The sequence below is a fragment of the Taudactylus pleione genome, unplaced genomic scaffold (genome assembly GCF_031769625.1).
Source record: "Taudactylus pleione unplaced genomic scaffold, aTauple2 ptg000612l, whole genome shotgun sequence".
In the NCBI taxonomy this organism is placed as follows: domain Eukaryota; kingdom Metazoa; phylum Chordata; class Amphibia; order Anura; family Myobatrachidae; genus Taudactylus; species Taudactylus pleione.
The window spans coordinates 3,106,768-3,112,767 of record NW_028285014.1 but is presented as its reverse complement, the minus strand read 5'-3'; the positions used below and the strand labels follow the sequence as shown (position 1 = coordinate 3,112,767).

Genomic DNA, 6,000 nt, shown 5'->3' with positions numbered 1-6,000 from the left:
CATGCCCTCCTGCCCCACAGGTATACTCTCAAATACCTCCTGATTTTCTCTCACATGCCCCCCCTTCCCACCAGAATTTAATCAGATTACTCTCCACATGTGCCCCTCTTGTCAGCAGTGTAGTGTAAACGTTGCCCTTTTTACTGTCTGGCTCTCATAGTGCTTGCAGTTCCTCAAGGACACTGACAGTGACAGCAACAGCACTGTATGTGCTCCCACATGACCCGGTTACGTCACACTGATGGCGGAAGATGGCTCTAGCTGAGCTAGTTATCCAGCCCCTGCCCTGTCTCACAGCCTCAGCGGCACAGCACGGAGCAGTCCCAGACAACAGCGCCGCCACTGATTGGCTGTCTTAGTGTCACTCCAGGATTCGTGTATCGCCATTGGACGGCTCAGTAAGCCCCGCTTCCGGTTCCTGTATGGGGGGTTCTATCTGCAACAACAATACAGTGAGATCGCCGGAGACAGCGGGGCTGTCCCAGCGACATGAGACACCATGCAGGCTGTGTAATAGCATAGGGTGATCGCGTCTCTCCTTGTGTGTTACATACAACCCGGACTGGTGTCTGCGTGAGCCCCGGGGGAACATAGAGCATCTAGGGACTGACACACACATAAGGGCTGGAAACTTGTTACATGTATGTGACACACATGACGAGCAATGGCTACATGCAGTGCTAGATAGTGACAGGCGTGGAGAGCAAGCCCTGGACCCTGGCAGAGCTGCCACAAGTACCCAGTCCCAGTGCCACCTAGAGGGGTGTCTGCAGCCAGCAGGTAAGGGAAAATCCGGGGATTCGACTGCTAGATTGTCAACTTCAGGGCCAAGCTGTCCTGCTTGTATACCTCAGATCCTGGGTATGGGAGGGCAGTCCTGTGGGCATAGCACTCCTGTCTCCCCCTGCCTGGATCACTGTATTGATTCCTGAGAGTTTCTGTACTCCTTGTATTTCCTCTCTCAGGGGTAAATTTACTAAAGTGAGAGTTTGCCCATAGCAACCAATAAGATTCTAGCTGTTAGCCTATAGAAGGTGCTAGATAAATGTTAAGTAGAATCTGGTTGCTATGGGCAACATCTCCACTTCTAAAAACCTGTACTTTAGTTAATATACCCCTCAGAGAGAGATATATTAATAAAGCTAGTTAAAGTGGAGAAGTTGCCCATAGCAACGAATCAGCATTGAACTGTAATTTTACAGACTGCTTAATAAGTGACAATTGGAAGGTGATTGGTTGCTTTGGGTAACTTCTCCACATTATGGGGTCTATTTACTAAGCTTTGGATGGAGATACCGTGGAGGAAGATAACGTACCAACCAATCAGCTCCTAACTGTCATTTTTCAAACACAGCCTGTCAATTGACAGGAGCTGATTGGTTGGTACTTTATCTCCGTTCACTATATCTCCATCCAAAGCTTAGTAAATAGACCCCATTGGCTCTAAGCTTTGATACATCTTGTTGTAGAGGGCAGAGGGCAGAGTTTCCCAAACTCAGCCATTACAGTCCAGGTTTTAAGGATAACCATGCTTGAGCACAGATGACTTAATCAGTACCTTATTCAATTTGATTTAACCATTCTAGACTCAAGCATGGATAACCTTAAAACCTGGACTGTAATGGCGGAGTTTGGGAAACCCAGGTGTTGGGATTTTCTGTTGTGCCTGTCTGTATCTTATTTGCAGTGTGTGTCTGGATTTGTTGTTGACCCTTTCCTGCACTGCTTGTCTTCTTTTTTGCTTATTGTGTGTGTTGCTGGCTTCTGAGTCCAACATTGCTTTGTCTGTACCTGGGCTAAGTTGCTACTGACCTGAACGCCGTGGTGCATTTGGTTTTTATTGAGCTAGAGCAAGACAGTGTGCTGAGGGGTCCAGGTGATGCTCGAGCAGAGGTTTTCCCATCATGGGTTTTGTGGAAGAGAGATGGGTCCACACAATTTATAGTAAATTTGAAGCCCTGGGAAGTTTTAAAAGATATGTTGTGACTTTCTCAAGCTCTCTGTGCATCTCAGTAAGTGAGTGTGTTCAGATTAGAGAAGTTACAATTCAGTTTATGTTAAAATGTCTGTTTCCTTTATAAACTTAATACATATATAAATTATTCTTTGCTGAGATTAAGTCATTTAGAAAAACAAATATTGCTGAAACTGCCATATTTATTTTTAGTAATGTAAAATGCCATATTCTATAATTATATAGATGTTACATGTCCTGAGGGGATCCGGTCTTGAGACCCTTCTCTCTCTGCCAATGGGGGCAATTCATTTTTTTTTTCCGCTGCACTAATTAATGGGCGCCCGATGTAGCAATTCAAAATTTTTAAGGGGCGCATTAATTATTGCCACACCCAATTAGACCTGGTTTAGCCACTTAAAACTGCTAAACCCATCTAAAGTCCTGTTAGCGTACACAAACCACAGACTTATCACATATTTTTGCTCACCATCTCAGGAGGTGTGCTCCCACAGCTATCTGTGCCCGAACGGAGCAACAATTGAATTGCTCTGTCAGGTGCCCATTAGTAGTAGCCGTGGATGATAATAGTTGAATTCTCCTTATTGGCTTCCATTACTGGGGATAGAGAGAAGGGAGTGGGGATCGCAGCTTAGGTAAGTAAGGGCATGGAGGACGGTTAGGGAAGAGACCCCTCGACCCAGCATTTGCCGGGTCCAATATACTATTTGTCAATAAAGCAGAATAATAACCTTTGAACGAAGCATCTAAATTCTCCTGTGTGCTTTGGAAGGTGGAAAATGGACATGTTGTGATAATGTTATTGGTTATATTAACTTTTTATTGATGAGAGTGAGTGTAGGAGTTATTCTAGCCATTCTTCAAGTCTATGTACATAAGGACATGTTGGTAAGTACCTGGGTAGCCACAACATAATAAAACCAGAGTTTTTTTTTTTTTCTTTACTTTTTATTTGGTTTAAACCAGCCAACCCTTGGCCCAGGAAATTATATCATAGTTAATGAGAAGTCCAGGGACTCGGTTCCTGCATGTTCCTACTCAAAAATGTATTTTTGTTGCTGTCCTTGATCATGCTCTTGCCAGTAAAAAAAATGTAAAAAAATCTTCCTTGTGGACATACTAATGCTGCATACACACGGTCAGATTTTGTTTCAGATATGGACGATTACGATTGTAAAAATCGTTCATATCTTTGACATGTGGGGCATGCATCGACGAACGATGCGTGTTCCCGCATGTCCGATAACTATCTCTGAAATCTGATGTTTGCAGTCAGATTTTAAAGATTTTTCATTTTAATACTGTCAGAAATCATTCAATGGTTCATCGTTGATGAAATTGTTCAAATCGTCATAAAAATCGCTCAATCGTTCATCTAACAAATCTAACCGTGTGTATGCATTAGTTTCTATATTTTTCAAAGTCTATAGCAAATATATCACAGATAAAATAAAAAAACATATGAAAAACAGTGTTCTCCCCAGAAATTTTTTCCAGCCGGGTGGCATCAAAAAGTAGCCGGGTGGGGGCCTTCGCAATTATGCATGCGCCGGGAAAAGGGGTATCTCCCTTACCAATCCAGCCCGACAGGTCTCAGGCTGCTCCCCCACTGGCTCTCAGTCAAAAGTGCTCATTATGCAGTGGCCCCTGTATTTGTGCCCTTTATACAGTGCCCTCTGTAGTTTTCCCCTTTATGCATTGTCCCCTGTAGTTTAGCTTTGCCCTTATGCCGTTCCCCCAGGCTGAAGTAGTGCCCTTATGTAGTGCCCCCAGGCTTGCCCCTTATGCAGTGCCCCAGGCTTAAATAGTGCCCCTTAGGCAGTGCCCCCAGACTGGTCCTGGCCCTGGTCCCAGCCCCAGCCCAGAACTTACCTTTACTTCCTGGCCGCTCGCAAAGCCCACTCCTGTTGTCTCGCACTGACTGGCTCTAACTAGATCCAGCAGGCGCGCGGGTAGGCTCCTCACGTCGCGGGTGACGTCATGACGTCACACGCGCAGTGCATCACTGGGAACGCTTGCCTCTACAGCGATCGGAGGCTTCTTTAGCCTCCGGTCACTTCAGAGGCCAGGGTTCCACAGCGGGGGTCACCTGGGGAAAGTGCTGGGCGGTAGGCTGTTTCTGCCGGGCGATGCGCCCACAGAAAACAGCCTGGGGAGAACACTGAAATAGAAAATGAAAATATTTCTCAATGGTAGAAGGTAGTGCTAATATTCCAGATATATAAGAAATGAATGTACCTAAAATAATTCAAGAAAATATATTTCAGTAATGGTGTGTGTGCTCTGATGCTGACATTGCTCCATTGGTTGCTTATATGAGATACTATATAATTGTTTTATAATACTCGCATATCGCAGTGATTCCCAACCTCGGTCCTCAAGGCACACTAAAGCTGGGTACACCCTAAACGATGTGTGTACCCAGCGATGGCGCTGACGATCCCAGGGCTGACATATTGGGCGGTCCGTACACACTGGGTGATCTGGTGCCCGATATGCTGGCCTCCCCTATAATGCTGCATAGGATCGTCGCGCGCATTGCCTGATCTTACATGCAGTACATAAGATCAGGTGATGAGGCTGACGACCCCACGGGAGCGCACACGCTACACAATGTACTGCATACACACTACACATTTTTAATGATTTGTCGTTCCAATGTGTCTGAATCGGCCAAATCTTTAAAGATATCGTGTAGGGGCCATAACCGTTCTGGTTTTAGTGATATCCATGCATGAGTAAGATGGTTAAATCAAAATAACTGAGGTGCTAATTAAGTCACCTGTGCTTAAGTATGGCTATACTGAAAACCCGGACTGTTAGTGTGCCTTGAGGACTGTGGTTGAGAACCTCTGGCCTATCATATTGGCCTATATTTGTAACCCATTTTTTGAACAATCGTACAAGACTCTTGAGTGCTCGGTACCAGAGGTTATTAAACAGTGTACTAAATCGCTGTGATTATAGGGAAGGCCAACTGACTAATCTCCATCCTAGAAGATTAACCGGTTACAGCAGACGTGCCTTTACCTTACAGGGAATCTGTTATGATTCCAGCTATGCTATGGTTTCTTTGAGAAGCTATGCAAAGCTTCAGCAGAGAATATGTTACTGATATTGTAATTTGCATAATGTGTAATTCTGTATGTTTCTATGGGAACTTACTGAACAGGTAACTTAATAAAAGTGTGGATGGCATTTCCTCTTTGTGCCTCCAAAGCTTGGCATCGCTGGCAGATGGCCTGCGTGACATGAAGGGTCTGGGCTCTGCCAGAGCTTTTCACAGTTGGAGGCAAATAATGAAGAAAGAGGTCAACAGCTGTCCTAGTGCGTGGCAACGCCTCCTGTGTAGACTATAAATGTAGGGATCCTGAGGCGCAGGATAGAGAGAGCCGCAGATTAAATCATTTCACATTTGCTTTCAAATCAGATTTGAAACTATTTAACTAAATTGTTTTATAATGGGACAGTCTTTTTTTTTTTTTCTGTCAAAGACCGTTGTCTGTTCAGGGGCTTCTAATAATGTTGACTAAAGCTGGAATACAGGAGCAACTGTGTCAAGACCAGAAGCCCAGCAAATATCTTTGAAGGTGTCAGGGAAGATGCCGCTTTCCCTATGCTTGCCTGTAACTGGCATACTACTTCCCGAAGCTGGCAGCATTAAGGGACCTGCCGTCAACATAAGGAATCACCGAGGATTTCCCTTTCGCCTTGTCCTAGCGAGGCACAGTTGTCAAGATTTAAGTGGCCATGGCCATTATAGGTTTTTTTTTTGGATTAAAAAACATAAAATAAAATTACACAACTGCTTGAATCGCGCAAATCTTTCCTTATATTGGTCTCTGAAGCTTTTGTTATTGTATCTGTTACATACAGCATTCCTATAGAGAATCAAGTTGGCCAAATACAATTGATTGTTTTATTTTCCGTTCCATCTGCCTGCTTGTTTTTTCTCCACGGCAGTATGCAGTTGAGCCATTTGTTACCAACGTAATTTAAAAAAAACGATAGTTACTTAACCCTTG

The 6,000-nt window shown here is 44.3% G+C and overlaps 1 protein-coding gene across 1 annotated transcript in view; it reads left to right on the top strand.

Moving 5' to 3' along the window:
* Positions 1 to 442: 442 nt before the first annotated feature.
* The window catches only part of LOC148480476 (uncharacterized), a 44,457-nt gene continuing 38,899 nt past the window's right edge, over positions 443 to 6,000 (top strand). Inside the window, exon 1 of the mRNA XM_088454324.1 lies at positions 443 to 780. The gene's annotated coding sequence lies outside the window, so the exon portion shown is untranslated. The remainder of the gene's footprint in view (positions 781 to 6,000) is intronic.